Consider the following 22,871-nt stretch of genomic DNA (forward strand, 5'->3'; position numbering starts at 1 on the left):
CATTCTCTCCACCTGGAGAGGTAAACTGGCTGTGTCACAGATGGGCTAAGACGTCACTCCCTTTAAAAGATCAGGCACCCGATGGTGGAATATTTAGCACAACACACCTGCATATTTAAAAGAGGATGCATTTACAATAAGGGCTAAACACCAACTGGGCCTTGCAATGTGACTCTTGAAATGGTGTGGGTTTGCACTCATTGGGCCAGAGTCCAGCTTTGTTTAGCACGTGGAGCACCCTCTAAGGCTGAGGGGAGTTCTGAGCCAAGATAAGGGATAGAACGGTGTCTGCTGTAACAGCAACGGAGTTAGTGGGGTGAAAGTGAAGGAGGTTAGCTCCCCCCCCAAAAAAATCAAAATCCAACCACTATTCTTTTCCTTGCTAATTTATTTCAGTCCCAGTTTATTAATTTATTAGTAATAGTTAGGAGGCAGCATCATTCAGACAATGGAGCATCTGACTGGGACGCAGGAGGCCTGGGTGTTAACACAGCTCTACCACTGACCTTCTGTGTGATCTTGGCCAAAATCACTTCGCTTTTGCTTCCTTTCCCATCCTGTGTCTATTTAGACTGTAAACTCTTCAGAGCAGGGACTGCCTCTTACTAGGTGTACGTACACACCTAACACAATGGGGGGCTGATCTCTGTAGGGCTCCTAGATGACTTTCCATGGTATGTACAATAATGACCTGGTAATGGTACTTTACTGTAAAATCCACTCCCTTTGTAAGTTAACAAGGCATATGGATTTCCCAGTATACAGAGTAGTGTTGTCAGATGACATCTATATTTAAAAAGTGTACTTTATTTGAAAGAATGTTTGGCCAAGGTCCTTTCATTTATGTACTGTTCCCAGACAAATGCAAAGCTGTTCCTAAATGGTTTCACAAATTGACAGCAATGATCAGAGAGCCTGAAGCGCCAGCCTGTTATAGCTCAGCAGTCCAGTAAAACTTGAACAGAGTTTAAAACTCTGTTGATCAGAGGCTAGAATCCATTTCTATGCTGTAGGTTTAGGACAGAAAGATATTCCAGATCTTCTCTTTACAGTGGATACTAGGTTTTGCTCCCAAGATTTTGTTAAGAGTTTCAGTGGCAGCGTCCAATAACCAGGTGCAGATACAAAATACAATGTTTGATTTCTGCGGGATTAAACTTCAGGGGTCCTCTACAGTTTGTTCAAAAGGAGCAAGATGTGTTATCCTACAATTAGCATCCCAGCATGCTTTACAGGTGAAGGACCAGATATAATTCCATGCCTTTTCCTTAGAGGTGATGTTCTTGCTCAAACAAATTTTGACTTCAAGGTCTAATGACCAGTTGTAGATATATGCTCTGTGTTTTCTAAAGGCTTATTTTAAACCACGTAGGTATTAGATTATTTTGGTCATTTGAGATGTGTCCCATAAACTCTACATAGTGTGTTTTTTTTATTTGTGTAGCACCCATCACCTGCCAAGTGCTGTCCAAATACATATGAAGACACTCCCTGCCCAAAAGATCTTACACAAAGACAGAGCCAGGTTGTGGGGAAAAGAAATACTACCATACAAGCAAACTTTCATTCAATAGGAATCTGTCACATATTTAATAAAACAAAGCTAACTGTCCCTCTACCCAGCCATTAGATGGCTAAAAAGGATGGAGGGGGGGCAACATCATGGCAGTAGTAGATCTTAGGAGAGATTTAAATCTTTGAGACTGATGGGAATTCCTGAATTTTCTTCTTGCTATTTTTATATAAGATTTATTCCAAATACTGTAGTTAAGAAAAAGTCACCTTGATAAATTTTCAAAATTCTGTGATACTTATTCCAAGATCTGAGATGTGCCTTGATACATGGCTTTAGTTTAAATCCTTCTTTATTGGAGGTAAATGCTAGCCCCCTATGATCCTGTTCTTTGGGATGACATCTTGACCACAGTGGTATATTTTCATGGATCTGTTATAGCCTAACAGTCCGTGATGATATCAACATTTGGGTTTGTTCAGTGTAAAAATACACTGGGTAATTTTAAACTCCCCCAATCTGTTTAATTTGGTACAGAGAAGGCTAAGGGGTGACTCCATCACATTTCAAAATACCTACCTAGGGAAAAAAACTTTGATAATGGTCTCTTCAACGTAGCAAAAGAGCTAACAAGATCCAGGGGCTAGACATGAAGCTAGACAAATTCAGACAAGAAATAGGGCACACTTTGTTAAAAAAAACAAAAACAACCCTCCTTCCCCCCCACCCTCCCACCCCCACACAGTGAGAGTGTAATTAACCATCGGATAATTTACCAAGGGTTGTGGTGGATTCTTTTTCTCTGGCAATTTTAAAATCAAGATTGGATGTTTTTCTAAAAGATCTGCTTTAGTTCAAATAAGAATTAATACAGCCCAGTCTAATGGCCTATGTTCTATTATACAAGAGGTCAGACAAGATGACCACAATGGTTCTTACCAGCCTTATAAGCTACGATTGTCTTCAACTGCAAGAATCTTAGTTTTCTATTCTATGCCTTTTGTTATCCAAAACAATCTTGAGATGGAGGTTTCTTATTATTTAAAGAATGTAACTAGGCTATCCAAGGATAACATATGGAACAAGTAATGACATTTAGGAGCTAGCTATTTTAATTGCACTTTACTCCAAAGACTGAGGTTTTGCAGATTCCACCATGTCCTCTTTTGTATTCCACAACTGGGCCAAAGTTACCACCATATTCCTCAAGCCAGGTTTCACGTTTATTCCTAGTAATAAATGTTTTCATTTTTTCTAGTTGAAGCTCCAGATATTACTTCAAAAAACATTGAGGAACAATATTTTGAAATTCAAATCTCTTTCAAACCAATTTATTTTGTGATATCTTGTTAAGATGGTGCCAGAATTTTAGGCATTGTTGTGTTGGGGTTCCTTACAAACACTAGTTTGTACGAATCATTTATGGCAATCAGCTCCAACAGTAATAGCTTCTATCTCTGTTTTTTGTCACAAATGGTGGTACTTAAGGTCCTGAAATCAGTCATCTTTGGACAAGCTCCTGAGGGTTCACAAGCAAAATGGACTGGGTACAGAGAGCAACCATGCAGGGCTGCCCAGAGGATTCAGAGGGCCTAGGGCAAAACAATTTTGGGGGCCCCTTCCCTGTCTCAGACCTCAGACATTCTCGTGGGGGCCCCTGCGGGGCTCGGGGATGGGGCAAATTGCCCCACTTGCCCCCTGCCCCCGGCGGCTCTGTGTTAAGAGGTAAGGAAAAAACATGCCATTTATTAATATTTCATGAACTCATCCATTAGCCTAATACGTTTTTTGAATTTTAGACTGCATCATTAAGGACATAGCCACACCCCTGGAAGTTAAAAATGGAAGAGACCTATTAGGTCACCCAATCAATATGCCTGCTGGATTTTCCCTACAATACATTTGCCATCATTTGGTGAAGTCTGCTGGGGAAATTTCAAAGCAGTGAGCCTTCTACTATTTCCCTTTGGAAACTTTTCTACTCTAATGCATCTCAGTGTCAGGACCTTTCCCCCTGCTATTAAGCCACATTTTACCATCTCAATTTCATGTAATTATTCCTAGTATGTATTGTAGGTAAATCCATTTAGACCAGTCACAAGCCTTTGATATTAAGAGAGATGGCAGCACGGGAGGGTGGGAGGCATAGCTCAGTGGTTTGAGCATTGGCCCACTAAACCCAGGGTTGAAAACTCAATCTTTGAGAGGGCCATTTAGGGATCTGGGGCAAAAATTGGGGATTGGCCCTGCTTTGATGACCTCCTGAGGTCCCTTCCAACCCTGATATTCTATGATTAATCATTAACATTATCAATCTCCTCCAATGTGTGAAATACTCCCACTGACATTAAGTCGACCTGATACAGATTTAAAGTAGCAATAATTTGGGGCCCAATTTTGCTATCCTTACTCATGTTGAATGGTACCTTACTCCTTGAATAATTCCATTTAATTCAGTAGTACTTTTCTGATACATAAATGCTAGGTAATGTTACTAAAGAATGCAGAACAAGGCAAAGGTTGGAATATGAACAAGAGGCTGCTCGGCAGCTCTCCAACACCACTTTCTACAAGCCATTACCCTCTGATCCCACTGAGGGTTACCAAAAGAAACTACACCATTTGCTCAAGAAACTTCCTGAAAAAGCACAAGAACAAATCCGCACAGACACAACCCTAGAACCCTGAGCAGGGGTATTCTCTCTGCTCCCCAAGATCCATAAACCTGGAAATCCTAGGTGCCCCATCATCTCAGGCATTAGCACCCTGACAGCAGGATTGTCTGGCTGTGTAGATTCCCTCCTCAGGCCCTACGCTACCAGCACTCCCAGCTATCTTCGAGCCACCACTGACTTCCTGAGGAAACTACAATCCATCGGTGATCTTCCTGAAAACACCATCCTGGCCACTATGGATGTAGAAGCCCTCTACACCAACATTCCTCACAAAGATGGACTACAAGCCGTCAGGAACAGTATTATTCCCAATAATGTCACAGCAAACCAGGTGGCTGAACTTTGTGACTTTGTCCTCACCCATAACTATTTCACATTTCGGGACAATGTATACCTTCAAATCAGCGGCACTGCTATGGGTACCCGCATGGCCTCACAGTATGCCAACATTTTTATGGCTGACTTAGAATAATGCTTCCTCAGCTCTCGTCCCCTAATGCCCCTACTCAACTTGTGCTACATTGATGACATCTTCATCATCTGGACCCATGGAAAAGCAGCCCTTGAGGAATTCCACAATGATTTCAACAATTTCCATCCCACCATCAACCTCAGCCTGTACCAGTCCACACAAGAGATCCACTTCCTGGACACTACGGTGCTAATAAGCGCTGGTCACATAAACACCACCCTATACTGGAAACCTACTGACCGCTATTCCTACCTACATGCCTTCAGCTTTCATCCAGACCACACCACACGATCCATTGTCTACAGCCAAGCTCTACGATACAACCGCATTTGCTCCAACCCCTCAGACAGAGACAAAACACCTACAAGATCTCTATCAAGCATTCTTACAACTACAATACCCACCTGCTGAAGTGAAGAAACAGATTGACAGAGCCAAAAAGAGTTCCCAGAAGTCACCTACTACAGGACATGCCCGACAAAGAAAATAACAGAACGCCACTAGCCGTCACCTTCAGCCCCCAACTAAATCCTCTCCAACGCATCAAGGATCTACAACCTATCCTGAAGGAAGACCCATCACTCTCACAGATCTTGTGAGACAGGCCTGTCCTTGCCTACAGACAGCCCCCCAACCTGAAGCAAATACTCACCAGCAACCACACACCACACAACAGAACCACTAACCGAGGAACCTATCCTTGCAACAAAGCCCGTTGCCAACTGTGTCCACATATCTATTCAGGGGACACCATCATAGAGCCTAATCACATCAGCCACAATATCAGAGGCTTCTTCACCTGCACATCTACCAATGTGATATATGCCATCATGTGCCAGCAATGCCCCTCTGCCATGTACATGGTCAAACTGGACAATCTCCACGTAAAAGAATAAATGGGCACAAATCAGACGTCCAGAATTATAACATTCAAAAACCAGTTGGAGAACACTTCAATGTCTCTTGTCACTCGATTACAGACCTAAAAGTGGCAATACTTCAACAAAAAAACTTCAAAAACAGACTCCAAGGAGAGACTGCTGAATTGGAATTAATTTGCAAACTGGATACAATTAAGTTAGGCTTGGATAGAGACTAGGAGTGGATGGGTCATTTCACAAAGTAAAACTATTTCCCCATGTTTATCCCCCACCCCACCGTTCCTCAGACGTTCTTGTCAACTGCTGGAAATGGCCCACCTTGATTATCACTACAAAAGGTCTCCCCCCCACACACCCCCGGCTCATAATAGCTCACCTTAAGTGATCACTCTGGTTACAGTGTGTATGGTAACACCCATTGTTTCATGTTCTCTATGTATATTAATCTCCCCAATGTATTTTCCACTGAATGCATCTGATGAAGTGAGCTGTAGCTCACGAAAGCTTATGCTCAAATAAATTGGTTAGTCTCTAAGGTGCCACAAGTACTCCTTTTCTTTTTGCGAATACAGACTAACACAGCTGCTACTCTAATGCTTCACAGTGATTAGCTTCCAGAAGTCAGCATTTCACAAACCTGGTACATTCAGTAGCTATCTCCTCCTTCTACCAGGGGTCGTGTCTGGCACAGTTTGATAATTCAGGGTCTCTTGTTCCTATTGTCAAATGAGCTTCTTAGCTGTTGACCAGTTTGAAACTACTCAGAATATCATGTTACTAACCCCTTCTGGGTCAGAGTTAATCTGCAAAGTGTATACAATATCATCTTTCTGTGGCTGCAGATGGACTGAAACAACTCTGAGGGGGTGTTGACCAGCAGTAAAGGATTTATTTTTGCAGAAACATAATATGCTAAGTAATTCTTACAAGAGAAGAAGTTAGGGGGGAAAAAAATCTCTGATCAACTTAAAAATGGGAAAGTAAATAGAGGGGATAATGTTACTTGAGATGGTTAAAATCAAGTAACTAAACAGCCTCCAGACTTTCCTTGGGTTTTTGGATACAATGTGGAATGATGAAAGGGAACCCAGCCCTGTGGAAGGAGGCCTTACAGTAAAATTGCCAAAGAACGGTGACTTTACCAACTGCAATAACTGGAGAGGAATCACATTACTTAGAGCCTGGAAGAATCGTGTCCAGCATAATCCTGAGTATATCAAGGAAGAATGAGATCGCCAGTTTAGATAGGAACTATTATATTTGGACCCAGTAAAGAAGGAGACAAAGGGAGCAGATAGATACACAGCTGTATGCTGTTGTGTTCTCTGGCAACAAACTAACACACTGGAGAGGGGTGAGGGGCAGAAAAGGGTCCCTGAAAATTTAAAGGGACAGGACATCACAGGAACAAAAAGGTTTTAGACAACCGAGATCACATGCAGACCATTCTGTGTTATATAACAATGTCTGAGAACAAAAGTGTGGAATAGCAAGCAACTCAAGATTTTTTTTTTGGTAGACTTCCAGAAGGTTTTTGGCAATCTACTCAGAGACAGTCCTTAGAAAACTAGGGGGTATTATGGAATACCAGCAATAATGATGGTGGCAACATCGGCCAATGGTTTGCAGAGACAACTAATGTAAAGCAAGGGTGTATTATGCTCTCAATGTTGTTTCCACTGGCCATTGACTAAGTCATGGGGAAGGTAAACTAAGATGACAATTGATAACTGGAATTACCTTGTTTTTGCTGACATTTTCCTGCTAAGTTCAACACATGGAAGAAAGGACCCAGCAAAAACAAGAAGATGACAAAAATATATGGCTAGCCGATCAGAGTGCCAAAAGCAGCATCAGAGTAGATGGAGAAACACTTGTAAGTCATTTTAACCTGTCTAGGGAGAAAGATATGCAATGATGGTGACACCAAGCTAGGTGTTGCTTTTGATAGTCATTACTTAGCAAGTGTTAATGGGCCACTATCTTGAATGGCCCCTTCCAATATGTGTTAACTACATATACCAAATCATCTGTTCTACCTTGCATTTTTAGTGATGCTGTGGAGTATCCTTTCCAGACCAGAAGAAAAGCTCTGTGTGACTCAACACTTGTCTCTTACCAAGAGAAGTCATTCTAATAAAAGAAGCCTCACCAACCTTGTCTCTCTCAACGCAAACAAATTCCATAAACTTGAAAGATTTGGAAAAATAGAATGATTGGAACTGATGCAAAAACATGACTTTTTAACACTGGTGTTATGTTTGTCCCCCTTTATGGAGGAGAGTCATGGATATCTGTAACAGAAGTTGAGGAGATCGACTTATTCCAAAGTGAATGCCTGTGGAAGATCTTCAGAGTCCACTGGAAAAAAATGTTTCTTGCAACATCAGAAATTCTATGTCTAGCAAGCCAACATAAAACACCCAATGTGGCAAAACCAAACCAAACCAACCCAAAACAATGGACCTATTTAGGACATACTTTGAAGGATGCCACTGACACAACTTCCTCATCTAAGTAATTAAATGGACACCATCTGGTAAGAGAAGAGAGGGCAACCAAGAGAAACGTTACACAGAACAACAGTGAAAGAAGCCATATCCATCAACATGACAGACACCTGAACAAGCCAGCACAAGACCAAAATAAATGGTGAAAACTGGTGGTTGGCTTATGCACCTGAGGGATGTTGGAGGACAGACAAATATGCTTAGCCAGCCCAGCTAGATGCTAGGCAACAAAATATACCTAATAAAACATTGATGTATGACCTGAAGGTTTGAGGCTCCCTCTTGCTTTAAATCAATCTGGAGGAGCAGAGTACCAAAGAGTGGAGAAGGCATGGATGAGAGCAGGTAGTCTCCACACATCAGACCTATGATAAGGAGAGGCAAGAAGGTTCCCTTTGCAACTAACACCACTCATGATTATCTGCAGGTCTGCAGCCTCTTATTTACTCTCAACTGCTGGGAGAACGTCAAATCCATGGATTTTAAACTATTAACTATCCTCTAATGAAACCTAAGGTTTCAGAGTAGCAGCCATGTTAGTCTGTATTCGCAAAAAGAAAATGAGTACTGTGGCACCTTAGAGACTAACAAAGGTTGAAGATATTTGAATTGAACTTCTGCCACCTTCCACACTAAGCTCCTAAAATACTTCACAAAGTTTCAAGAAATAAGTCTCACAGCACTTCCAGGATGTAGATAAACATTGTCCCCATTTGGAAAATGAATATTCTGAGAAGTTGGGTGACTTGCCAAAGGTAAAATATTTGGTCAGTGGCAGGGGAGGGAGTAAAACCCCAGGGGCTCATCTTCAGTGTTGTAACCTTAACTCGCCATCTGGAAGAGCAAAAGTCATATTCTTTATGCATCACCCTATTTGTCTGTGACTTGTAAATATTTGTCAAATATGCTTGGCTTTCCATCAGGATAAGTCTTATTTAGCAGAGAGAAGAGGATAGGATTAATGTTGATACCAGCATTCAATGAATTGGGGCTTCACCATCTGTGAAGTTAGCAAGAAAACAAAACCTTCATGTCATTTAGTTTTAATTTATTTCTTTTAAAAAATCTAGCATAATAAAAAGGAGGAGATTTTGATGGAGAAGAACAAGAGGTGGAGAACAGAAATATAAACAAGGGACGTGTAAGCACCAATAATGTCATGAAGATGACAGATTTCCTGGTGAAGTATTTCACTTCTATAGATATATTCCAAATTCTGATTAGCAGCTACTACAGGCCTCACAGTGGCAAAAAAACAGTGGGACAACACTATTAAGTCACTGTCCCTGCCTTTATTAGCATAGTTTCAATGAAGCTGGATGGTCTTCTGCAACGTTTGTAATAATCCACAAGCAATAATGAATTAAGGTAGGCTACACTGTTAAGTGGGCTTGGTCGTACTGCCGTTACACACCCATCTGTGTGCATTGCACAGCCATTATGCAGTATAAATGTTGGCCATTTTTATTCTAGAGACAAACCAGTTTAGATCTGGGGCCAGTTTATGATCCCCTTCTCACAATGCCAGTAGTTACTCACATAAGCAAGATGTTCCTAAGTGGCCCTTTTCTAGCAGCAGGACATTTCCATCAGACTACTCTGAATGCAGACTTATCACATTTGCAATATATCCTGCCATTAGCACTCTGTTCAATTACTTATCCATCTCTTCTTATGGATGATATTTAGCATTGCAAGCTGCTCCACTATCATATGAATAAGCCATTAAAATGCAATTTGTTCATAGGGTTTTCAGCCTCAGGAGTTATTGGAGTTCATCTCAAATGTTCAAAATAGTGAACAAACTCAGAAGTAAAATTTTATAATTGGCCAGGAGTTCAAAAACATCAAAGAAGTGGAAGCAGATACATCTAAAACTTGGTGATCAAAAGAAGCCTATGCCTCCAAAATGTAGTTTTGGATGACGGATGAATCTTGCATGCATAGCAAATGTGGCTGAAGTTATAAACCAGAACAGGATTTTAAGTTCTAGAAACCCTAGAGGAATCTGAATTACAAAAAGTGTTTAATTTAGTTTTACAGTGCTGTTAAACTTTTAATTATGTACCAAATGTACTTTACAGGAATCAAACCATAACAAAGGAGGAGGAATGAAGATGGCCATTTCAATTTGGAGGGTGGGGGGATCCTTGCTATCATTCAGAAATGAATTAATGGATGAAATTTCAAGAGAAATGGAGATAATTAACTTTCTTTATATCTTACACGATTAGTGTGAGTCAAGAGAAATAGCTCATTCAGTGAAAATCATAAAAGCTTTAATAAGATTTTCATATTTGGGATTGTTCTGATGCTTTTTATTTTAGACACAGCTGAGGGATCTTTATTGGGTTTCTGTGCACTTTGATCCTCAACGTGAAGCAAGAAAAATAAAAGTCCATAAAACAAAAGATTTGCTCACCAGGTAATAAAATGTGTCAGAGCTCATGAGTTAGTCCCATGTGCTTGCAAATTACACTAAGAGGACCTAAGTCAGTTAACTGATGAGTAATTATTACTTTTCTTTTAAATAGTGTCTGCAAAAAATCGACAAAAGAGACTGAGAATGTGATGGATGGGGTTTGCTGGTGGTGTTGCCTCATGGTTAAGGGCTGTGTTTGCCATGACTCTAATCTTTTCTCTGGGCCGCTGTCCACCCTGTGGTGTTCTGTCTTTTGATGGAGGTTGACCCAACTCTCCGGTCAGGTCACTAGTCAGTCTGATCCCTCTCCACGGTGACAGGATTCCAGGGAAGATTGGGTATCCATCTATTGACCCCTGCAAGCATCCAATCCCAGCCAGGGGTTTCCAAAGTGCTTTGCCCTTTCGTTCCCTCAGGGAGAGTCCAGAAGTGAAGCTTTTCATGCCCTCCTTAATGACAAGGGTTGATGGAGGAACCCAGGCTCAGGTTCAAGGCCTTGTAAGAGGTACCAGTGTCCAGCAGGCAGGAGCACCTTAAGGCTGCCTCTCCAGGCCACTTCCTACCAGCCACTCTCTTGCCAAAGTCCTACACAATGTGTCTCACAACAGTAAAAGAAAATATAACTGAAGCTTTGGCCCCTCTAGGCTCTCAGCAGGCAGCTCTTTCCCCCCTGGCTGCAGGTTTCTGCAGTGCCTTTTCCCAGGACCTCTCAGTCTAGGTCTCTCCCTGCCATCAGCTCCTTTCTGAGCTCTGCCAGCATCTGAGACATGGTTTTCAGGTACAGCTGAGCTGAGTCACCTAGTTCCAGAGCTGCTCCTTCACCCGTTTAGTTCTAGTGTAGGATTTCTACACAGAAAACATCACTCAAATCAAGTCTAATAACTTATTCCTTAAAATTTACTTCCATTGTGTACATTTGCCACTTTACTGAGGAGCCTATGAGGAAATAGGACTATAGCTCCCAGGGTACTAAGGCTTGCTCTGTGCTACAGAGTTAGGCTGATACAAGGCAGCTTACATTGACCTAACTCTGGAAGCGTCTGTGATGGGTTCCCCCCAGGGTGCCCCCTGGAACTGGGGTACCACGGATCCCCTGACACCAGCCTGGGCTCCCTCTCCCACTGTGCTGCTGTGACAAGCTGCAGACCTGCTCCTGGTCTGCACTTCCACCAGCATTCACATTGCAGCTGGGTGTGTCCCTACCTGTTACATGCAGGTGACCAGCCACTGCATGAACCAACAAGACTACAGCCAAAATAACCACCAGCTTCCCAGCCTAGGACCCCAGAGCTGTACCGTCCTGCCCTGATCAAAACCCCGACCAGTATGAATTTATTATCCAGTTTGCCTCCCCCTCAACGTAGAAAGGAAATGCAACAGTTTTTGCCCCTTGAGCTAAGATTTCCAAGCACTTTATCTAAACCAGTGAGTTTGAATGAAGGAAAAACAAAATATAGATTAAGTGATAGCAAACAAATCAAAGCAGATTACCTAGTAAATAAACTAAACCTAAGATACTAGAAAACCAGGATATGAATTAGCAAATTCTCACCTTGGCTTATGATACAAGCAGGCTTTCAGATTCTCAAGGCCCAAGCTACGCTTGCTTTGCAGCTTGGGATCCCCAGGTTTTCATACAAAGGCTAGAAATCCCCTTAGCCTGGGTCCAGCATTTCCCCCAGCTCAGTCTTTTTGTTCCTTAGGTGTTTCCAGGAGTTTTCTTGTGTGGGGAGGAAAGAACCACAGATGTCTCTCCCTGACTTATTAGCTTTAGCATATGGTGGGAACTCTGTTTTAAGCTTGGTTCCCAGACCAATCTGTGGAAAAATACAGATATTACAAAATGGAGTCCAGAGTCATGTGGCCTGGTCACATGCCCTTGCAGAGTTATAGCAGCCATTACTTACACACTGTCTGGAGCATTAATCAGTTGCAGTTAGTTACCTTCCTGAGAAGGCTTATCAGGAGGGGGATAAGCCTCTCTTACGGCCTATAGTTTTTCCTAATAGCATTTTGCCTAGTGGGTGTCACCCAGGTGTAACTATATTGTAAATACATAGTCAATATTCATAATGACATACAAAAATGATACATACAAATAGGAAAATCATATTCAGCAATTCATATTTTTTCCAATAACACCTCATATGACCCATCTTGTACAAAATGAATCATAATTATGCCACAATTATATCACATCACTATGAAAAATGCACTGTGCAGTGTTAGAGCATCTACACTTACATTTGGCTCCCGCCAATGTAACCGCCTTGCTACACCAACTTAACTCCACCTCTGTGAGTGATACAGCATCACAGTCGATGTAAGCAATGCAGTGTCTACACTGATACTACATCAGCCTAACTACATCGACTGCCACTGGCTTTCAGGAACTGTCCTACAGTGCCCCACACTGACAGAACAATCGACACAAGCACTCCTGGGGAGGACACCCACTGCTGACCCAAGGAGCAAAGTGTAGACATGCACAAGCGTTATAATTACTGTGGTGCCTGTACGCTGACACAAATTAGGTTGACTTAGTTTTGTAGCACAGACATGTCCTAAGGCAAACTGGGAGCTGTAGTCATGTAGTCTACAGAGGAATTGAGAGATTGTAATTTCCCAGCACATTGAGGAGTATCATCCACCCTTCTGTGGGAAGTACCTGGGTGGACTGGACTGGACAGGAAAGAGTTCTGGGACTCTGCAGAAAAAAAGCCCATTCTCTTTCCTCACAGTGTGTGATGGAAGCTTGAGGTGGCAGCTTTCCAAAAGGGTATCTGCTGCTGATCCTATCTTGTGTCTTGGTTGAGTCCTTTGCAGTTAGTTACCTTTTGTAAGTTTTAAGTATATCAAATGGATGTTGGTCTCTCTCAACTAACAGCTCCTCCAGGGCCCTGTAAGAACAACAGCTGCCAAAACCAAGGCTGTTAAATCAGTGGCCTTGGTGGGTGCGGAGGGGATACAGGTGACCCACTCCACAATAGGCTGAAATGCTACTGTAATGTTTATTGTGCATATTCCTCCGCTGCATAGCATGCGGCATGAGCTGCTTTGTGGTGCCTAAGATCTTTGTTATTAGCACAGGAGCTTCCTGAGGTCTAAGGACATTTTACTCTTCCTTGTGGTCTTGTCTGGAAGAAAGCTCTGACTGTGAGCTATTTGGATGCAGGGACCATCTTTGTCCTGTGTTTATATAGCAGTTAGCACAGTGAGGTCCTGGTCCATGATGAGGGTGTTTCAGTAATACAAATAATTATCCAAATTGAAATGGTCCAGTTCCAGGATTCTGGCTCAGGCCCACGTCTGTGTAGATATTGGTCACACATCATAGGTGAATGTTCATTGATGAATGTTCATCATTTTTGTGATGTTCATAGGTCTGAACACCTCTGTTCATTTCACAATGGCTGTGGGGTGAGTTATCATACATGAAGAACCTTAACACCAGGAGGGAGAGGAGGAAGATGTTAAGATTCTCTGTTCCTAGGTACAGTTGATTTTGCCATAGCATAATGGTCGTTCCAGAAGTTGCCAGGTCCAAGGGAAGCGAATATGACTGCAGCAGCTACAAAGGAAGGGTATAATGGAGAAGAACCCAGCATGAAGGGCCCATGAAAGCCTTAATAAGGTTATTTAGACTAGTTGAGATTGCACTCCACAAATTTCACTGGTAAGGAGCTGGTGTGGGGCACCGGTTGTAATAATTGGGCCTGCAAATTTACCCTAATTCTAAACTCAATTGTGAGCTTCCACTCACTTCTCACCAAGTGTCACAATAAGTGTTCATCGGAGAAGGTGAAAATGGGAGACAGATTGGATTAGTTCAAACAAAGAGGCCTACTGATTTAATTCAAGGAATGTGTTAAGGTCACGTCAGGGAAACAAAAACGTGTAGAACCCAAAAATCAAAGAACCCAAAATGTGGGTGTCAGAAATTCAGCCTAACTGGTGGACAAAATAGTGAGGGAGACGCTATTCCACCCATCACTCCCTTCTGGGTTCTTAAAGAAACTGTGGGGGGGGTGGGGGTGGAGGGGGAAGAAGAGAGGGAAATTAGCTAAAGCAGCAGCTGTCTGCCAGCAACCAATGGAGCAAGGTTTACCATTGTGGCTTCTACCACTCGCTGTCTCCTGGGACCCCACTGTGTCTTTTATCTACCATTACTGTTGGGCCTTTGAGATGTCTTGACCACACCTGGCCAGAGAGGGGGCCTCAGATGATATTGCCATCTGTACTAGCTCTGGTTAAATCCCAGCCACCTCCGGGGATGAGACTTTGGCACCTCATCCCACCACACAATGTTTTGTTTCCCCCCCCCACCGCCTTTTTTTTTTTAAACCTATACCTCTTCTTTTGCCTTCTGTCTAATAGGAGTCTGCTTAGTCATCAGCCTAACTAATTTTGTGACACTGCTATAACTCTGACCAGAAAGGAAGTTAAAAAAACAAACAATGCCCTAACTGGCCTGATAATGGTTCAAGTTGTCAGGTTTTGGAATGGCAAATAAGACTGTGTGCCAGGCCTGTGTTTCTCCAGAAGTGAGATTGCAAATAAGAGGCAACACCAAGAACAGACGCTGCATTGTTTATCTGTTCTTTCCTCTCGCCTTTTATGTTCATCTTGTGGTGTCATTTAGGAAACAGGATCAGACTTCAACAAACAGCAACAGCAGCAGCTCCATCTCATTTCTGTCAAATTATTCTCTTCCCCGACTACCCAATAAAAGAAAGATTGCCATCTTTAATACCATTTACCAGACTGTCAGATAGGTTTCCTGAAACGCTCCCCAGCTAGAGAGAAAGGAAACAAGAAATGTTATTAAAATAAAAGCCTTACTTTTCAAGTGCTTTGACTCTTTCCTTATCTGTATCTTTATTAAAAATCTTTTAGTAATGTACTTGCCATTGTACTAAGCGGGCTATGGTCTCTGTATACGAGACCCTGAACCTTGTTCAAAGCTGGACAGTAACACGGTCATGTTAGCACCTTCAACACTTTGAGCCCACATCTTCCATTTAAATTAACAGAACAGATCTTTTGCTAAGAACAGGCTTCCTCTCATCTCAGCAGTTCCAAGTCCCGCTCAGGCTGTTGTGGCAACTGGATCACATGACTTCAGTTTCCTGGGAGCAGTTGCCTCTCCATCTGGGTCCTTCCAATTAACTCCAGTGTGGCCTAATGGAGACTGCTACTCCCCAGGCACTCCAAGCAAAGGGATAAGGATAAAACAAAAACATGAAGGTGTGGCAGATGCATCACGGCAAGTAGAGGTAAAGTGGAGGGGGGTGACAGATCTCTTTCATGCTTTGTTCCTAAGGCATTTGCAGCAGAAAAAAAGATTCCCAGCAGAAACAGTACTACCACTGTAGGGTACCAGCCTCTGGAAGGTTGACAGGAATAGCTCTTCCTTCAGGTGCCTCACTTTTAGGGTCTCCATTCCTGCCACTCATTCCCCTGAAAACCCTCTTCCCACAGACATCAGTTTTCCAAATCAATATATTGGTGTTAAAGTAGCCCCTATATTCCAGACCCAAGATCAGAGGCCCATTGTGTAGGCTACTGAAGACAATCCCTGCTCTACTCCTGGGGGAATTCTGTGCCACTGCATATGTGCAGAATTCATGTCCCTGCAGATTTCTTTGCTTTCCTGTAGAAAAATGACTGACAGGGAAACAGAAAGAGCAGTCACATACCACTACCTAGCTGTACATCGTTTCAGGCACCCTGAGCAGCCGGCCAAGAGGTAAGTCACCGCAGGGCTGGGGACACCCCAGCCAGTGACTCCTACCCTTAGCCGGGATCAGCTGCTACTCCTGGCTGGGCTGGAGGCAGGAAAGGACGGGACTTCCTCTTCCCCTGCAAGGAGTGGCTGGGGCTGTGTCAGACCCACCCCCAGAAACCTCCCTCAGCTGCAGGAAGCTTAGCATCCTCCCCTGTTTCCTGCCCCCATCGCTCCTCAGCTGCGGGGGGAGGGATCACTGTATGGGGAGCTGCTCCCCCATCTGCTCAAGCCCAGTGCATCCAGACCTCCCATACCCAGACACCCCTGCCAAGCCTCACCCCATACAGCCAGAACCCCCCTAGCCTTCCATACCCAAACCCTACCCTACTGAACCCCAACCCCTGCATCTGGAGCCCCTACATGCAGACCCCCTGCCTCCAGACCCCCACCCCTGCACCCACTGAGCTCCCTGCACTCAAACCCCCATCCTGATGAGCCTCACCCCCCGCACCACCCTGAACCCCCACACCACTGATCCCCAACTAGCTGCACCCAGGCCTACCAAGCCCCACTCCCCCAGTACTCAGACCCTCCCTTCTGAGACCCCCACTGAGCCCCAACCACTTTCACCTGGAAACCCCTGTAGAGTCTCATTGACCCTGAACCTGGAACCCCCCCCCCATAAGCCTCTGTGCATCCAGATACCCCACACCTAGGACCCCCCACACACACTGAGCTGCCTGCACCCAGATTGTGCCACACACAATCCTCTCACTCCACACCTGGATCCCCCCACAGTGAGCCCCTCCACACTGCCTGGTTGAGCCTGCCTGCCCCACACCTGGTACGCAAGGCACAGAGGGGCAGGCCCAGGCCTTGTGCTGTGTCAGGGTCGGGTGCAGCCTCACCACTGAGTCTGTCTCCCGGGGAGGTTGCAGGGAGGTCTCCTACCTTCATGCAGCCAATGGCCTGTGCTCCCTGCTGGAGCCTCTGCACTTATTCATTGACACAATTTTAAAACGTTATATGCAGAATGCCCTCAGGAATACTGTTCCAAAGACATTTCATTCTAGGTAGACATGACACAGTAGGTACTATTATTTCCAGTTTATATATGGGGAAATTAAGGCATGGAGGGGAGCTGATTGGTTCAGGGCCATGTAGGAAGTTTGTGGCAAAGCCAGGACTTGAACTCAACTGTCTAGAATCCCATACCAATGATGCAACCGCAGGACCAGCTTCCTTTTCCATTTATAGCTCTCTAGAACGACCACCTTACCACATTGTTGATCAAAAGCACACAATGGAATCTGGGTCTGCTGGAGGTTCCTAACGTTAAAGCCCACAAGTAAAACAGGCTGTGATAGGGTGGTCTTTCTACAAAGCTGTAAATGGAAAGGTGAACACCTGTTCACCAAAACACGTGGCAAGTGTCAGGATCTCAAGTGCACTTGGCATTCAAAGTAGACAATCATTTAGCTTTAATTACGGAGGTCAGCCTGGGAGAGCAAAGCAGGCTCAGGAAAAAAGAATTAAAAAGCTACTCTTGAACTTATTGTTTTTAAGCTGCTAGGGAAATGTTAATGCATCTGGATAACAGGCAGTCATGCTCTTGTAAATATGGCAAATTATTCTCATGCTAAGGGCAAGTATGACTTTTAAAGAGAGAAATTGCAACTTGGCATGCAGAACAAATGACAACTTCAGCAAAAAGCAATTAGTTGGTCAATTTATCAGTAAGTAAATTCCTCCCACAAAGGATAGTTTATGGTCAAATTACATGAACCGTAAATTCAATTACCTTTCAAAGTATCATGGTCTATTATAAACACTTTCCCAGAAGTTAAGGAAAACATCCAGCAATGCTGCATTTAGATAAAAATAGTGCTCTAATATTTTACCATGCTGCTAATTAATTTTTAATGAAGACATAAGAGCATAACAAACAGCTTCCCGATGCTAATGCAAATGAACAAACTAGGGTTCTCATCTTGCAAGCTGTTAAATGCAAGTGGACTTCTGAGCAGGTGAAGTCAATGAGACAAGGCAGGGGCACAGAACTTGAAGGATACAGGCCAGTGTTCAGAATTCTCACACACCAAGACATGGCCTTTGATTCTGTGAACTTTGGAATGTAAACAAATGTCTTAGCTTCCTTCTAAAAACAGAGTGGGTTTCCTTAATTTGAGTAGTTCTGGACAGATTTGAAACAAGTGAGGATCTGGCCTCTTTCCTAGCAGAAGTTACTTTGAAAATGGAAACTGATCTATTATTTGGATTTACAAATCATTACAGCTAGAGTTGGAATATTGTCATGGTTTACTCTTCATGTTCATGAGTTATTCAGAAGAGTCCCTCTATAATCACCCAACAGTGGCCTTTCCAGTACCTGCTGGCACGCACACAAGAATGGTGTTTCTCAAAACTTATTGACTTGGTTCCACCTGGAAATAACATGAGATAAGCTGAAGCTGCAACACAGATCAAGATTGCAGACATCCCAAAATTAGTGCGTGTTTGGATATAGGTTTTGGTAAGGGACACTAGAAAGACTCAGACAATTCACAAAACTGAGATAGGGACCCAGATTTGGATTTGAAAGACCTCATTTAAAGACCACTGATTAAGACTGTCAAACCAAGAACCTTTGTGCTTTCTCCCTTGCTGCTCCTCACACCTGAGAGAAGATCCCTCCACTGAGTTACAAGACTCACTCATTATCTTTCATTAAAAAATCTCCTTTGCCACGAGGTTTACAAAAAAATACTGGATAAGGGCCAGACTGTTGGTGTACTGAGATCACTGCCAATCGTGCTATCTAATGTTTTGGTTCCTTGTACTCCATCTGTCTGTATCCAGTTGTCTCCTCTTATACTTAAATAGTAAGCTCTTTGGGGCAGGGGCCATTATTTTGTGTTTGTACAATGCCTACTGCAATGGGGTCTTAGTCTTTGATGGGGGTTTTTAGGGGCTATCATAATAAATAACAGGTTTCAGAGTAACAGCCATGTTAGTCTGTATTCGCAAAAAGAAAAGGAGTACTTGTGGCACCTTAGAGACTAACCAATTTATTTGAGCATAAGCTTTCGTGAGCTACAGCTCACTTCATCGGATGCTGTAGCTCATGAAAGCTTATGCTCAAATAAATTGGTTAGTCTCTAAGGTGCCACAAGTACTCCTTTTCTTTTTGCATAATAAATAAGAATCAAAGTTTGGGCATGTTGGAAGTCATCTGTACCCAACTGATATTACTGAGTTTTCAGTTAGCCTTAGAAACAAGCAAAGGTCCAGGAAAGCCTTTTTTTTCTGATCTATTTAGCCTATCGCTCCTGATGCCTATGCAGCATTGACTGGGGCTACTTTTGAGCCAAGAGAGGCTCTGTACAAGATCTGTGCGCAAGTGAAGCTGCCGGCTAAGTTAAGCACATCCTGGAAAGGCCTGCCAGGAAACATTACAGGGACAATATCTTGCAATGGATGTATCAAGATGTTGCCAGGGCGTCCAGTGTGTGCCCATGTAACCCACTCAGCAGTGTCTCTCCCCTCTGTGCCCAGTCCACAAAGGATTTGAGCCTGTTACAGCTCTCAACTTGAGTGCTTGGCTTTTGAGGGAATGCTAGAGACATTCATGCTTCCTAGCAGGAGTGTCATGAGCTCAATTCCATTGGAGAGCCACTGAGTGAGGTGTAAAGCTGGGCCAGTAACAATCCCCTCAAAGAGCCTGACTCTCAATTGATGGCTGTAACAGGCCCATATCCTCTATGGATGGGACACTTACCATGGAGCGTCTGGGGTTACCGCTGGAAAACCCGCTAAGGAAATTAGGTGGGTGGCAGAACATGACCACCCCCTCTCAGGTGCCCCCCGGTGACCTGAATGAGATCCGGCTTCTGTTAATCCTAGTTAACCAGTGTGGGGTTTATACATCCCATCACAAGGCACTAGAGTCTGGGATCAACTCAGTAAATATATTTACATTGAACAAACAGGAAAATGATGTCTATACAAATATACACAGAGGAACACAGCTCCAGTCATTAGTGTTTTCTAAGCAATAACCCCCCAATTTGCCACCCTGAAGCATATGAAACAGCAACGGGACAACTTACGGCAATAAAGGCTGAAAGAGAGGTCCCTTCTAGGAGACACAACTTGTCAACAACTCAGTGCAGTGGCTCTCAATGCAGGCATTCACAGTTAAGGAGTTGGGAGAGGGAGAATATTTAGGGGAGAATTCCACATTACCACCATGTGCTTTATTTTGTTTAACAAACAGTCAGCTGAGACACAGACTTTATTTCCAGCACGCTGTAAATGGAGTGTCATCAGTCCACTTTCATAATTTGCAGCTTTCCAGATGAAGTCACATTTGATAAAATTTTAGCTCCTGTTCAACAACATGGAATATGGCAAAATTTCAGACTCATTACATGAGAAAATAGCCCAGTATGCAGGAGATGTAATGTTTCCAAAGGAGGCATACAATGAAAGCAAGACCAGAGGAACTCATTCCCCCGGGTTATTGATAATCTGACCACCATGAATGTACGCAGGAAACAATAAAATAGTAACTTAAATTTAGTATCTGCTTTCAAGCAACAGACAAAAAATGATGGCTCCAGGATGAGCCCTTTGCAGACCTGCATTTGGTTTGGATCTGAGCATATTTCATGCTTTCCCTGCATACTTCCTGAACACATGGCCCATTCATGGGGTAGAAATGGACTTCAGCAACTGCTCAGGCTTCTGAAACACCTGCAGTAAGCAGAACAGTGACGCAGTGGGAAGGCATGATGTGAACACACCCATGTGCAAATAGTGTTGGACCACTCTGCACAGATGTTAGACTTGTGATTTTGGGATCGATGGTGAGATGAGAGTGATGAAACGACTGAGCCAAGATAGAATGTAACACAAAGATGGTTATTTACAGCCTCCTCCCTTGTAGCCTACAGCACTACACCAGTGTCGGTTTCCCTAATAAAGGCAAGGACTTGGATTACTCAGCCTATCCAGCCCTACTGTGACGGCTTATTCCATCCTCTAGAGCAGGCCAATGGGGGTTGCAGGAAGGGCGGCCAGCACGTCCCTTGGCCCGTGCCGCTTCTCGTAGCCCCCATTGGCCTGGAGCGGTGAACCGCGGCCAGTGGGAGCCGCGATCGGCCAAACCTGTGGATGCCGCAGGTAAACAAACCTGTCTGGCCCGCCAGGGGCTTTCCCTGAACAGGCGGCGGCCCGGCTTTGAGAACTACTGCTCTAGAGGCCTTTTCTCTGGGGCTGCCAGTCAGTGCTAACTGTGATGGGAAGTGACTAGAACCTGATAAGAACATAAGAGTGGCCACACTGGGTCAGACCAAAGGTCCATCTAGCCCAGTATCCTGTCTTCTGACAATGGCCAATGCCAGGTGCCCCAGAGGGAATGAACAGAGCAGGTAATCAAGTTATCCATCCCTTGTAGCCCATTCCCACCTTCTTGCAAACAGAGGCTAATGACATTCCAGAGCATGGTTTTGCATCCCAGCCTCTCCTGGCTAATAGCCATTGATGGACCTATCCTCCATGAACTTATCCTGTTTTTTTTTTTTAAAAAAAAACCCTGTTATGGTCTTGGCCTTTACAATATACTCTGGCAAACAGTTCCACAGGTTGACTGTATAAATACCTCCTTTTGTTTGTTTTAACTTGCTGTCTATTAATTTCATTTGGTGACCCCCTAGTTTTTGTGTTATGGGAAGGAATAAACACTTCCTTATTTACCTTCTCCACACCAGGCATGGTTTTATAGACCTCTATCATATCCCCCCTCAATCATCTCTTTTCCAAAGAGAGAAGTCCCAGTCTTATTAGTTTCTTCTCATATGAAAGCTGTTCCATACCCCTAATCATTTTTGTTGCCCTTTTCTGTATCTTTTCCAACCCCAATATGTCTTTTTGAGATGGGGTGACCACATCTGCACGCAGTATTCAAGATGTGGGTGTACCATGGATTTATAGAGGCAATATGATATTTTCTGTCTTATTATCTATCTTTTTCCTAATGATTCTTAACATTGTTTGCTTTTTTGACTGGCGCTGCACATTGAGCAAATGTTTTCAGAGAACTATCCACAATGACTTCAAGATCTCATTCTTGAGTGGTAACAGCTCATTTAGACCCCATCATTTTATATGTATAGTAGGGATTATGCTTTCCAATGTGCATTACTTTGCATTTATCAACCTTGAATTTCATCTGCCATTTTGTTGTTCAGTCACCATGAGAGCCTTGTAGCTCTTCACAGTCTGCTTTGGATTTAAATATCTTGAGAAGTTTTGTATCAACATTTTGCCACCTCACTGTTTACCCCTTTTTTCAGATCATTTATGAATACGTTGAATAGGACTGGTTCCAGTACAGACCCCTGGGGAACACCAATATTTACCTCTGTACATTCTGAGAGCTGAGCATTTATTCCTACCCTTTGTTTACTGTCTTTTAACCATTTACCAATCCATGAGAGGATCTGCCCTCTTATCCCATAACAGCTTACTTTGCTTAAGAGCCTTTGGTGAGGGACCTTGTCAAAGGCTTTCTGAAAATCTAAGTACATGATATCCACTGGATCACTCTTTTTCACATGCTTGTTGAGCCCCTCAAAGAATTCTATTAGATTAGTGAGGCATGATTTCC

At 43.4% G+C, this 22,871-nt stretch overlaps 1 long non-coding RNA gene across 2 annotated transcripts in view; it reads right to left on the minus strand.

Annotated features, from left to right (window-relative positions):
• Positions 1 to 22,871, minus strand: part of LOC141986010 (uncharacterized) — a 34,931-nt gene that overhangs the window by 6,319 nt on the left and 5,741 nt on the right. The window contains exon 3 of one of the 2 annotated variants that reach the window (XR_012639101.1): positions 12,026 to 12,290. The exons of the other annotated variant lie outside the window; for it this stretch is intronic. This is a non-coding gene — a long non-coding RNA (uncharacterized LOC141986010). The remainder of the gene's footprint in view (positions 1 to 12,025; positions 12,291 to 22,871) is intronic. 2 annotated transcript variants of the gene reach the window in all.

This window comes from Natator depressus, chromosome 4 (genome assembly GCF_965152275.1).
Source record: "Natator depressus isolate rNatDep1 chromosome 4, rNatDep2.hap1, whole genome shotgun sequence".
Taxonomy (NCBI): domain Eukaryota; kingdom Metazoa; phylum Chordata; order Testudines; family Cheloniidae; genus Natator; species Natator depressus.